The following is a 15,058-nucleotide window of genomic DNA, read 5'->3' on the forward strand; positions in this document are numbered from 1 at the left end:
ACTGGGAGCAAAGGGAAGTTTTGATGCATTGCCACTCCTTGGCATGTGGAGGGCATTTCGGGCCCAGGAAGAGTGCAAGGAAGGTCCTTGACAGTGGTTTCTACTGGCCGACGCTTAACAGAGACGCATATGAGTTCTGCAAAAACTGCAACCGTTGTCAACTGACTTGTGGGATCTCTGCATGAGACAAAATGCCACAAGTGTTGATCATTGTTTTGAGGTATTCGATATCTGGGTTATGGACTTCATGGGTCCTTTTCCGTAATCCTACGGGAACTCATATATTCTGGTAGCAGTTGATTATGTCTCTAAGTGTATCGAGGCGAAGGCAACAAGCACATGTGAAGCAAGAGAGGTTGCCAAGTTTTTGAGGAGCAATATATTTAGCCGATTCGGAGTACAAAGAGCGATCATATCTGATCAAGGAACCCACTTTTGTAATCGCACCATAAAAGCATTGATGAAGAGGTATGGGGTTCATCCCAGACTGTCTAGCTCCTACCACCCGCAAAGCAACGGTCAAGCTGAAATCTCTAACCGAGAGATAAAGAGCATCCTAGAGAATATAGTCTACCCTTCAAGGAAGGACTGGAACGCAAGCTTGGAGGATGCTCTGTGGGCTTATAGGACATCCTACAAAACGCCGATAGGAATGTACCCTTACCGCATCATTTTTGGGAACATGTGTCATTTACCAGTAGGGATTGAACACCGAGCATACTGGGCAGTGCAGCAAGTTAACATGGATGCTAGAGCCTGTGAGGAGGAAAGGAAGCTGCAGCTAAAGGAGTTGGAGGAACTCAAGTTGGAGTCGTTGGGTTCGGCCATGTGGTACAAGGAAAGAACAAGATTATGGCATGAAAATAATCTAAGGACCAAAGATCTCCAAGTTGGCCATAAAGTACTACTCTTCCAATCGCGATTGAAGCTAATGCCTGGGAAGCTCAAATCAAAATGGACGGGACCATACATCACAACTGCCTTCGTTCTAATGGAGCAGTGGAAATTTCAGGGAGTACCCCTACCTTTTATCGTAAATGGACATAGACTAAAGGTGTTTAGGGACAACACGGAGGTATGTGTAGTGGAAGAAATTCCACTACATGCACACTTGATGTCGCCTAACGATCAGTAAGATAGGAATTTGAAATCCCACCCGGTCAGTTTTAGGATAAGTATTTGCATGTACTGACCAGGTAGATTATCAAATTGCCTAATGGAGGAGTGTAAATACTGTAAATATTCTGTAGCCTAAAATTTAATGTTAAGAAAGTAACCAAATTTGAAAATTCAAAAATATTTTTCGTAACTTAAATTATATTTGGAGTGCGTACTGACTAAGACAGTTTCCAATTTGGTGCAACTCTGAAAATATATTTAAGTATCCCTTTTATTTTGTTTCCATACTTAGCAAATTGAGGGGGAAATTTGAATTAGGGAAGTAATTGAATGGAAAGGAAATTTGAATTGGGTGTCCTTGGGTAAAGCTTTGCAGGCATAGGCCGCGACTGGGAGGGCGCGTGAGGCAGTGAGGTGACAGGTGCCATCCAATCAGCGGCGAGGATCTTCAACCACCTTCCACCCGAAGCGTCGCGACCTGGAAACCGCCTACCACCGGTCGAAACCCTCAACTGCCTTCACCACTATATAATCCCCCCACCGCCTATTCCCCTCACCTTTACAAACCCTCACCTACATTCTCTCCCCCAATAAACCAACCCAGAAACAAGCCTTAGCAAAACCTCCATAGCCCCACCGAAAAGAACAGCCGGAGGTCCAACCATCGGCGGAAGCACAGCCGACAGTTCCACAACCACCACCGCAGACTTCAGCCCCACCGACAGCATCGATGGTCTCTCTCGACATTCTGGCGGCATACCTCAAACATCAAAACCCTAACATGGATTGGGGAACAACGTTGGCGGACATGAGTCAACTCGGCGGTGTAGCAAGCGCAACCAGCGGAGCGCCGGTGATGTCTGCCCCTCCAGAAATTCCAACTGTTTTAATTCTTCCGACCACCGTCCCGACTTCATCAACTCCCACATCCACCGACCCTTCTCAGAAAGAAACCGCTCCCTTAGAAACATCAAAACCCTCTCCAAGGTAGCCCTAAATTGAACCGTTGGACGTTAGCCCCCTATCCGCCTACCAAGATCCAGGAACGGAGGAGGAAAGCGCCGAAACTGAAGAGCCGATCGAGGAGGAAAGGATAGCGGAAGAGAAAGGGAGAGAAGAGGAGGAAGACAAAACGGAGGAGACGCCCCGAACGCGGAGCCTGTAACTCAAGGTGAAAAGAGGGAAGAAGCGGATCTGAATGAAACGGCCAGGAAGCAAGGCCTAATGACTGACGATGAGTTCCAGTCAATTCTGGATGGAGTAACCGTGAGAAGGGAGGATACCACCCCTCCTAGTAGCTCCTAGTCAGTGTAGATGATGCAAGTATGAGAGAAAAGTCCAACTTTAGAGCCAGACACGAAAGTCCTCTTAAATGGTGAGTTAAAGAGCCTAAAGTGGAACCACTTTCCGCTAAACACATAAAAAAAGAGGAGTAGCTGCCACATGATGTCTAGGGTAAAGTGACTGCGTGTAGCAAAATCCTAAGGGCATTAGGAAACCCCCATCCCAACAAAATATATATATATATATATATATATAAGATTGTATTCAATGTCGAACTAATTTTAAAGACCGAACCAGAGACCAAATCTCATCCGCACATTGTTGTAATCTAACGATTGTATAAAATCAACCAAATATCATTTTTTTTAATTCAATTAATAGGCTGCAGGGTCTTTTAGGAACTACCAAATTACTGCAGTTATGTTGTTTCCTTAAATCATGCGACACCAATACGGAATAAAACTTCAACAATTATTTTTTTGATTCACTATTAACCTACATAATCTGCTACTGAAGAAATCGTGATATACAAAGACTGTATCACAGTTTTTGTAGTATTTTACCAAGATACATACTTTTAATTCCGAATTCCATATAACCAATTTTGCTTATGAATTCCATCATTTTCCATGGAGGATTTACCCACCCCACACATGTAGTTGCTTTTCCTTCAATGGATGATAGGAACAACCCAACTCCCACAACTGAAGCTTCTCGACGAGCAGCAACTGAAGGTGCACCTACTTCTGTGGCCAACCATGTCGAACATCATGGAACAATAAGGATGAGTTACAAACTCCAGTCGGATAGGAACCAATGTAGTGTGCCACCGCTGCCGCTGCTACACTATCGTCGTTCAATCACTTCATCTTATAATAACTGTACTTCATCTTATAATGAAATAACTTCACCCCGAGAAATGGAAACATTTCGGTTAAAACCTCCATCCTCCGTCTTCTACATCTCGCTCACTGCATCTCTCTCCAATGCCTCTGCCTTCGCCGACGAGTGGCGGCACGCCACCCGTCATTCCCCCTCTCACTCACGTGTGACCTCTCTCTCACTCTCTCACTATCTGCTCTTGCTCAAACTCGTTCACTCTCATCCCCATCTCCAATTTCGAACCCTAGCCATCCGAAAAATCTTCTTCATCAATCTCTCCTCTCAGCAACTTATAGCCACCCTTGATTCGTGACATTCGGTGTCGGTAACCGCCATAACTCGGCTCCTAACGACGTGTCTCGGCTCTCCCTACTCGCGGTACAATGTTGTTGTTCAGGCACTGACTCGAGGTCAGTCTCGGGTTGAATTTCACCTGCAACTCGACCCCGATGTAGTGTGCCACCACCGCCGCTACTACACTACCGTCGTTCAATCACTTCATCTTATAATCATTGTACTTCATCTTATAATGAAATAACTTCACACGAGAAATGGAAACATTTCGCTTAAAATGAGCCAAAATTTGAACAGTCCAAAATAAATAACTTCATCTTATGATATAATTTCTCCATCTTATATTTACATTGCTTCATCTTATAATCAAATAACTTCACCCGAGAAATGAAAATAACTTATAATAATGTATTATGACTAAATAGTCCCTGGTATGAAGTAAATTGCTCATAGGATGAATGACGGAAATTATTTGTACAATATCTCATCTCATCCATCAAAAATTAGATCCAATGGCTAATACATATATATATATATATATATATCCTTCCCTTAGAACCCATTTTCTAGCCCCTCGTATGTGTTTTTCTTTTTTTCTTTTCAGTGTTTATTTTTTCTTTTCATCGCATTATTCTAATTTTATTTATGCAAGTATATTTACATTTTTTACTTGAATTAAAATGTTAATAAAAAAATTCCATGAACCGGCGAACCGGCCGAACCTGCCCGGAACCGGATAGGAACCGGCGGTTCCGACGGTTGCGATGAACCGCCGGTTCATGGTTCAAAAACCAGAACCGCCGAACCTTGGACGGGCCGGTTCTGGTTCAAGCTTTTCTTGAACCGGAACCGGCGGTTCCGAACCGTGAACCGCTGGTTCCCGAACCTTGGTGACGTCTAATTACAGGTGGATGAGGATTTCCTTGTCCAATTCATTCTAACTTCCTTACCTCCTAAATATGGACCATTCAAAATTGTTTCACTATAAAAGATAAGTGGACTCTTAATGAATTGGGAAATGTGTTGGTCTAGGAGGAGCAAAAGCTAAAGGAGCATGGAATGGGTGCATCTCATGCTCATATTGCAACCTAAGGAGCGTCTAAAGGATAATATTCATTCGAATTTATCATTCTTATGGCATAAACGAACTGGATCATATTTTTAGTGAAAGAATTAAGAGGCTTAAAAAGGATAATATTCATTCGAATTTAAACTTTACAAGATTTACCGTTTCTGTGGATTGTATTAAAGGTAAACAAACAAAACACAGTAAGAAAACTGCCACAAGAAGCATTAAGCTCCTTCAAATTATACATACAGATATTTGTGGACCTTTTGATGTCCCGACTTTTGGTGGAGAAAAATATTTTCTCACCTTTTGATGTCCCGACTTTTGGTGGAGAAAAATATTTATTTATTGTAAGAAAAATCTCAGGCAGCAGAAACATTTGAACATTTTATGGCTGAGGTTGAAAGGCAATTCAATAGAAAGGTGAAATTTATTTGATCTAATATAGGTGGTGAATTTTATGTTCGTACCACTAAAATAAGTCAATTACATGGACCTTTTTTCTAATACTTAGTAAAGCATGTCATATGTACTTAATACACTATGCCAGGTACGCCCCAACAGAATCATATTGTTGAGAGACGAAACGGAGCTCTCATGTAAATGGTTAGAAGTATGATAATTCTACCTTACCCATATCGTTGTGAATTTGTGCTCTTAGAACGCTATTTATGTATTAAGTCGGGTTTCGAGTAAGGTTGTACCAAAGACTCCCTTATGAACTTTGGAGAGGTAGAAAACTCAGTTTGCAGCACATTCATATTTGGGGTTGTTCAACGGAAACTAGAGTATACTCTTTGCAAGAAAAGAAATTGGATTTAGATAGTTAGTGGTTATTTTATGGGTTACAGAAAAATCCAAAGGGTATAGGTTTTATTGTCCTAATGATAACATGAGAATTGTGGAAACTGGAAATATATGATTCTTTGAGAATGGCAAGATATGTGGGAGTTCTAACACTCGTAATGAGGTCATTAATGAAATAAGGGTAAACCTTCTTCCTTCATTTCCTCAAGAATTAAGTGTGTCAGATATTGTTGAACACTCTAACAATATTTGAATGACCAACTACTTAATGATGATGCCAAAGTCATTGAACTTAGATGTGGAAGAAGCATCTACAGAAGTGTCATTAAGGCTTTTTCAACGAAAACGAAGGTTGGCCATTTCTGATGACTATGTGATATATCTCCAAGAATCTAAATGTGATATAGGTATACATAATGATCCAGTTTCATTTTCACTAGCCATTAAGAGTAATAATTCTAATAAATGGATTGATGTCATGATAGAAGAGTTAAAATCTATGGATTATGATAAAGTCTGGAATCTTGTCGAATTACCTGATAGACACAAATGTATTGGGTGTAAATGGGTCTTCAAGGCCAAATATGACATGAATGGTTTAATCGAACGATTTAAAGGTTATACTCAGAAAGATTGCATTGATTATAAAGAGACATTGTCTCATATATCAAAGAAAGACTCAGTTAGAATCATATTGGCACTTGTAACCCATTTTGACTTGGAACTATATCAAATGGATGTGAAAATTGCTTTTCTAAATGAAGATTTGGAAGAAGAAGTCTACATGAAACAATCTGAAGACTTCACTAAGAACGAGAATGAAAATTTAGTCTGCAAACTTAAGAAATCAATTTATGGACTGAAACAGGCTTCTCGACAATGATATTTTAAATTCCATGACACTATTACTGCTTTTGTTTTAAAAGAAAACACCGTTGATCGGTGCATATACCTCAAGGTTAGTGGGAGCAAGTTCATATTTTTTGGTTATGTATGTTAATGATATATTACTTGCTACTAGTGACATTGGATTACTACAAAACACTAAATTTATCTCTCTAAGATTCCAACATAAGAGATGTGTGTGAGACATCCTACGTCATAGGGATAAAATATCTCGTAATCAATCACGTTGACTTTTGGATTGTCGTAGAAAAGCTACATGGATTGAATTTAGAGAGATATGGGATGAGTGCATGTTTTCCAAGTGTTGTTCCAATTCATAAAGGTAACAAATTCAGTTTGGATCAATCTCCAAAAACTGAATTGGAACGTAAAGAGATGGAAAATATTCCTTATGCATCTATCGTGGGAAGTTTGATGTATGCTCAAGTCTGTACTACCAGACATTAGCTTTGCGCTCGAAATGCTAGGTCGTTACCAAAGTAACCCTGACATTGAACATTGAAGAGCTGCAAAGATGAAATGAGATACTTAAAGGGGACAAAAGATTTTATGCTCACATTTAGGAAATCTGATCAATTAAAAGTTATTAGATATTACGATTCAGAATATGCTTGATGTGTTGACTTTAGAAAAACGACTTTTGATTACATTCTTTTATGGCTGGAGGAGCCATATCATGAAAAAGTATAAAGCAAAGTTCTAATTCAACATTCACCATTAAAGCTGAATTTATGGTATTGCAAAAATTTATTTCAAGCCTTGATATTGTCTCCTCAATATCCATGTCCTTAAAATTGTATTGTGGTAATAGTGCAATCGTATCTTTCTCTAAGAATGACAAATATTCAAAGGAGCTAAACACATGGAATTAAAGTTTCCTGTCGTGAAAGATGATGTTTGGGAACAAAGAATATTTGTAGAATGTATAAGCACACAGCTTATGGTTGTTGATCCATTGAATAAGGCGTTACTGCCTAAGGCATTTATGGAATGAGTTAACAGAATGAGTTTTGGGTATGGGAATGTCTAATCTTTATGTTTCCATGTTGGTTTAGACACTTAAGTTATGGATATGTTAAATTCAACAAAGTTGTTTCTACTTTTCCTGCATATACTTATTATTTGATATGCATATTGATAAGGCCCTTTCATGCATTGGTTTTAGATCTAAACTCTGTGTTTTCGGTGCACTAATATATATTTCTAAGTTCAGGTACGTGTAAAATCTGCCGGACCAAGGAAGCGCATATAAATTACCAGGGGCAGAGGAAAAGGAGGAAAATGAAGTGAAAAAATGCCAGCAATTTACCAAACCGAGGAGATGAAAAGGAACGCTGGCAGAATACAAAAATGGATCATGGAACAAGTATAAGGATGAATGGCAAAAAAGACAAATTATGAAGAGGGGGTGCCTTGGGGATTGCTGCCTATATAAAGGGACGACCCCTTTTAGAAGAGGGAGCTTTCTTTTTTAGCACTTTCGATCTTTTACTCTTAGTCTCCTTAGTTTCATTCTCCAATCATAGCTCACTTCACTTCACACGCACTTGGCACTTATGGGGTGACTTCCGGCTACCGTGGTGGTTTCTAGTTAGTTTATGTGGTGTAACACCATCCTCACGAGGGCGAAGATACAATTTGCTTTTATTTTCTGTTGTTTATTCTCGCCGTGAACTTCTTTGCCGGAAGCTCGGCGACTACTTTTGTGTTCTGGATATTATTTTCACGGCTATGGCAGTTTCTATGTTCTGTTTTACTTTGGTCTCTGATGTTTGATGTGGTTTTATTGATTTTGGATGCTTTTCGCAATTGACTGTTGAATTGGAGTTGAGATTGGTTGAATCTGTGGTTGTTTGTTGAGTGATTGTTTGAATCGAAGTTCATGTTCATGGATCTGAAGGTTGTTGAGTTTGGATTGGTTGGATCTGGAAGGGATTGTAAGTTGGAGTTGTGGATCTGATACGTGGTGATTTTAATCTGCATGATTATGGCTTTTTACTGTTGTTCTCGTATCTGCTAGGTCCAGTAGTTTAGATCTGTTGAGTTTAACCTTTAATTCCTTGTTTAATTTCAGATCTGGAACTTGATTTATTTTCATGATGTTTATTACTCTGTTTTATTCTATTTTCCCATTGGATTCCTGAAGAAGATGAAGTTTATTAGTAGTTAGCATCAAATCTGCAATCTGTTTGTTCTCTCTGCTTTGTCCTTATTACTTTTCTGCAGCTTTTCCAGAACCTGGACACTTAGGGAAATTTGGTCCCCACATTCTGTGCTAGTTTGTTCGGTTATTTTAGGAAAGTCCGTATAGTCCCAGTTCGTTGATTTTGTCTCTCAAGTTGATTTACATTTTGAGTCATGCATGTGCCGTACGTACCAGTTTCTTGTACCCAGTAGATAGAGTAGTTAGCTTTCATTTCCTAAGTCCAGTAGTTAAAATTCTGAACTCACTTGTTGCGTGGCAGCAGCCAAACCCTCCCAAAACCCTCCAAATGCATGCTAACTCATCTGTCCTCGTGGGATCGATCATTTGCTTCTCTATACTAGCCAATAGTGTAGTGGGTTGAGGTTTTTTTTGAAGCGGAAAAGTGTTTGTCCAACAATCAAATTCTGAAGGATCCACGATCTCCTAGACCCTGTGATCTAGCGAATCCTCTAGACCTAGAGGTTTGTGATATATCAATAGTGCAGCACACAAATTCTTGATACTTCACATATATACGGTTTTAGTATTAATGCAGGAAGTCTTGAAATAAGACAATTATGGACGTTGTGTCACTTATAGATTATTTTAGTGCGGTTATTGGTGATGTGGTACATGGAAGGAACTATGTAGTCTGAATGGCATACGCAATCTATGACCCACATCAGTTGTCTCACTAACATAATGCTTATGTTTGCCAATGATAAAAGTATTTGTAAGGTCCAATATTATGCGTGCCTTATGTTTATTATGTCTATTTTACTATGGCTCTGTCACGTGTGACAAGTGGGAGATTCGAAAACTTTGTGTCCCACATTTTTGTCAAGTGGGAGAATGTAAGTTTTATGTCTCACATATGTGACTTGTGATAAATCTTAAATATAAATGGATTTTTAATATAATACATTAACTTGGTATAATACATATTTTTCCCTAATTAATTAGCCATCAATTGAATATATTGATTTAAATAGGGCTTTTTATAATTAGTCATTAATGGTTGACTAATATATATATAGGGGAGTGAATATTGTTAACTCACTCTCTAGTTGTTAACTATAACTAATATAAGACTATAGGAATTTAGAAATCTAGTGGTCTAAAATTTATCACGTTTAATTTTCATTTTTATTAATTAAATCGAAAAGGAAAGAAACTACCAAATTAGGGTTTTGGATGAAAATGTCAATATAATATTTTGAAAATATCAACACAATGCTTTGAAAATGTCAATACATTGCTTATGGCAACACATTGCTTTAAGAATGACATTTTACGTGTATTATATTGACATATTTTATATACTATGTTGACATTTCATGCTATACGAAAAAATTGAAACTTTTCGAAAAAAATTTCAAATTTTGACATTAGAACATATGCTAGTGATATCTCGTTAGAACCCTTATTAAATTATCTTTAATTTGATATATGTTGTGCGAAAAAATAATTTAAATTGAGAAAGTTATATGAGTTTTAAAGTTATGTGATATATTTCAAAAGTTAGTTACAATTAATTTTTGCAAATTGACCGTAATACTCTTATTGACATTTTTTGTTGATCGTATTAACATTTCGGGACTGATGATCGAGGCCCTTGATTTGAATATCAAAGTGCTATTATTTAATTATAGTTAGTAATTAAGTATTGGGTTAGCATTTGATTACATCCCTAACTAATTTCAATTGAGAATTTCAATTTTGTATATTAAAATTATCAATACTGGGATATAACAATATTAACATCATCTGTTGATATATTTATGTTCTGTAAAATTCACATGTAATAGTGACAAAGTTATGTCTTTGCATTGATAATTTTAATGCACAACATTGAAGGTTCTGAATTGAGAATTAGTTAGCATTTGATTTTATATTTTATATATATATAGTAGTGATCTAGAGCAAGTACCCACTAACTACATAACTAGAGAACAAATCACAGGCACAAGATTAAGAAAATCAAGGGCCAGTATTAATACATGTAATTTTAGAATTTAAAGGAGAAATTAGTTCTCTCTCACAAATTTACTCCACAATAACTAAACGGAGGTATAATGGTCATTGACAGCCAAAATTAGGTTACGTCATTGCAAATTCAATTCATTTGCCAGAAACCGCGTCGCATCTTCTCCTCTTCTTCTCTTCTCCTCTTCCCTCTTCTCCAAAATCAATTAGTATCACACAAAATGGCGGTGAATTGCTGCTGCAGCTCTTCCTTCGCTGCCACCACTGCCATTTATGCCGCCGCCAGAGCTCCCAACACCTTCACAGTCACTCTCCGGAGGCGGAATGCCTTCTCACAATCGATTAGGAACCCTATTAATCAAATCGCTCCGTCCAATTTCTTAGCAAGGAGCAAGGCCACGAAATCGGAGTTCAAAACCGACTCCGACGAGATCGACTGCATAGGCACCGGGCTGGATGTCGAATGCGTGAGAGGGGAGACGAGAGATGCGTTGGTTGAATTGGCTCTGTGTAAATGTATTGCCAGTTGTTTTAATGCTCTGCCTGAATTGAACATTTTGACGAGACCTATTGGTGCGAATGCAGCACCATTTGCCAGTTGCCTCACAGCTGCAACTGTGAACACTTCGAACTCGCGAGGTTTTAGTTGAATTGGATGAGATGTATTCATCCCGACATTAATGACTTCTCCTGTAGGGAATTTTGAAAATGATTATTGGAACTTTCAGTAGGTCAGAATTCATGTAACAATAATTTTGAAACTAATCAATTTGTTTTCCTTGTTTCTCCTTCGTCGTACGATAGCCTCCTTATACATCAATTAATGGTTAATTGTGTTTTAGGTGCACCACGCTAACAGCTTGAGTAGAATTTTGGGTCTGAAATTTATTGTGTAATTTCTGTGTAGTTATATAGTGATGTATTTTAGTAATAACAATGAAGTAAAATCATGCTAATAGTGATGTATTTTAATAACAACAGTGAAGTAAAATCATGCTAATAGTGATGTGTTTTGTTAACAACAGTGAAGTAAAATCATACTAATAGTGATGTGTTTTGTTAACAACAGTGAAGTAAAAATCATGCTAATAGTGATGTGTTTTGTTAACAACAGTGAAGTAAAATCATGTTAATAGTAATGTGTTTTGTTAACAACAGTAAAGTAAAAATCATGCTAATAGTGATGTGTTTTGTTAACAACAGTGAATTAAATCATACTAATAGTGATATGTTTTGTTAACAACGGTGAAGTAAAATTATTCTAATAGTAATGTGTTTTTAACTATAGTGAAATAAAATCATGCTAATAATCATGCTAACATGTTCTTTCTATTTTTATAATACATAGTACACCTCAATTTATTTTATAAGCCCAACAGGAAAACTATATATTTGAAGGATAAAAAAGAAAACCAAATTCTGAGCAAAAAATTACTGAGCTCGGGGCCACCATTTCCATCTGGGTTCAACATGTAGAAAGCTTCGGAATCACGGCTGCCGACCACCCTCTCGAAGCGGGCTCTCATATAGAGCAGCTCCCCCTCCGCCGCGCTCCCGTCATCCACCACCGGAATCACTCCGGCTCCCACCGACACACTCTGCACCGTCCGCAGCACGTGGCGGTCGGAGTCCGTCCAGTCCCTTGCCGCCGCGAAGCCGCACTTTCTCCCGTTGCAGTACATCGTCCACGCCGAATCCGCGAAGAGGCGCTGCGAGCTCCCTCGCCCCGTCTCGCACTCGAGCGCGATTCTCACCAGCCCCAACGACGTCTCTGCCGCCGCCGCAGCCGCAGTCGCCGCCGCATTTGTACAGGAAGCGGAGGGACGGAGCCAGTGTTCAGATGCTCGAGAGGGAGATTGCCATTTTAGACGTGAGTTTTTTTTTCTCAAAATACCCCCATGCAATTTTTATTAATAGAAAATGAATACTTAATTTAGTCATTAGATTAGGATAATGAGTGGCTGAGATTTGTTATCTAGTTATATACACTTAAAATTAGTTATACCTTGTTCACTAACCATACTTTATATATTAAAAATAATTTAAAATTGTAAATACACTAAACATGCTATAATAAAATTGAAACACATTTAAAAATATACTTACAAATAATATATCACAATATGCATATAAAATAACTAAAATTCAAGAGTCGAAATATGTGTATTGTTCTCACAAATGATCAACTATCGCATTCCAAAGTTTCATATGAACATGTTTATTTCTTATTCCGTCATATCGAGCTCAATAGACGATCCTCATGGGCGTGCTGATTTGGAATATTTCACATTAATTAAATAATAACGAGTTGATTTGCAATATTTCATAAATGTTTGCAGTAGCATCATATTTGGTGTTGATCCATAGAAAAAATCAAAAATGGACTTGAATTTGATGTATGGTAGAAGATGTTTTCTACACCAAAAATGATTTTTAGTATAAAGTTGGATAGGGGTGCTTATTCGGCCGGTTTCGGTTAGAACCGGACCTGTTGATCGGATAACCGGTTACAAAATTTTCTAAATTCAAGAAACGGAACCGGAACCGACCGGTTTGAAGTTGGATAGGGGTGCTTATTCGGCCGGTTTCGGTTAGAACCGGACCTGTTGATCGGATAACCGGTTACAAAATTTTCTAAATTCAAGAAACGGAACCGGAACCGACCGGTTTGAAACCGTTCGGTTTCGGTGAGGAACCAAAGAACCGGTGTGTCAACTAATTTTAATTCAAATTTTTACTCGAATAAAAAAAATTAATAATTCAATACCTAAAAAAATTAATAATCCAGCATTTAAAAATATAAAATTCCTGAATTTAATACCTAAAAATACTACTCCATCCGTCCCACAATAATTGTCACTTTTATTGTGGGCACGGGTTTTAAGAAATGTAAAGAAAAATTGGTTGAAAAAGTTTGTGGTTGAAAAAGTATGTGGAATGTGTGACCCACTTTTGTATATTGGTTCTATAATAAAATGTGAGTAAGTGAGTTAGTGGAATGTGAGACCTACATACCATTTATGGTAAAAATGAAGTGTGATAATTATTGTGGGACGGACCAAATAGAAAAGAGTGACAATTATTGTGGGACGGAGGGAGTAATAAACAAAAGCCAAATACAAACTAACAAAACAACAATATTCATCATCCAATATCTAAAAATTTAAACAATTAAATACCTTGTTAAAGTCCACCACCTAAAAATATTCGATAAGTCAATACCTGTATTACAAAGTAGGATTAAGAAACTTGAATAATACTCCTTCCATCTCATAGTAGATGTCACACTTTCCTTTTTAGTTTGTTCTACAAAAGATGTCAAATTTCCTCTTTTGAAAAAAGTTCATTCTCACGTCAATTATAAAATTATATTTTCTCTCACCACTTAACACAAAAAATAACATCTCCTAAAATCGTGTGCCATCTCCCAAGTGTGACATATACTATGGGATGGAGTGAGAAGTATTAGTATATTATGTTGTATTCATATGAAATTGTAAAATATAAAATGAAAATTAAATTAAAATTTAATCCGATTCCCGATTAGAAACCGGAGCCGGAACTAGTTTTATCAAAAAATTTGGAATTGGAACCAAAATTTTCGGATCTGATTCCTCAATTAACCGACCGGTTTCAGTTGCAATTCTAATTAACCGAGAATTGAAGAACCGATTAAGCACCCCTACAAAATAAGTATGTATACTCGGCCAAGTAAAGTAATATGAGCATATGGATGTATTAAGATGACAACCCTTCTTAAAATGACAACGTGACAACAACTTAACACGCAATAATATAAAAGCTGCAATGCAATATTATGAACGCTACACTGCAATATAGATTATAACGCTATATTGCAATATTATGAACGCTAGAGTATTTAGTTTTACAGTATAGACATTTTGTATTGTATCGTTCATAATATTGTTGTATAGAGTGTTTAGTTTTGCATTAAAAACATTTTGCATTGTAGCGTTATAATCTATATTGCAGTGTAACGTTTATATAATTGCATTGTTGCGTTTATAATATTGCATGCTATGTTGTTGTCACATTGTCACTTTAAGAGTGGTGTCACCCTAACGCACCCCTATGAGCATATTGTTAATTAGTACTCCCCTCGTCCCATAGTAAATGTCACACTTTCCTTTTTTGTTTGTCCCACAAAAGATGTTACATTTAATCTTTTAGAAAAAGTTCCTTCTCACATCAATTATAAAATTATATTTTCTTTCACCACTTAACACACAAAATAACACCTCTTAAAATCATGTGTCATATTCCAAATGTGACATCTACTATGGGATGGAGGGAGTATCTCCCGAACGAAACATAGCCACCAAACATATGTTAATTACTATCAATACGCACGCGTAACGTCCATCATTAAAGGCAAAAAATACATTCATCATTTAAAGGAAAAACGCATTCAAAGAAATTTTCCACATAAAACCATAATTTATTGAATACACTTTACATAGATTTCACTCTATATAAACATAAAGAAAAAAGCAATACATAGTAAA

The sequence above is a fragment of the Salvia splendens genome, chromosome 2, assembly GCF_004379255.2.
Source record: "Salvia splendens isolate huo1 chromosome 2, SspV2, whole genome shotgun sequence".
Lineage (NCBI taxonomy): Eukaryota > Viridiplantae > Streptophyta > Magnoliopsida > Lamiales > Lamiaceae > Salvia > Salvia splendens.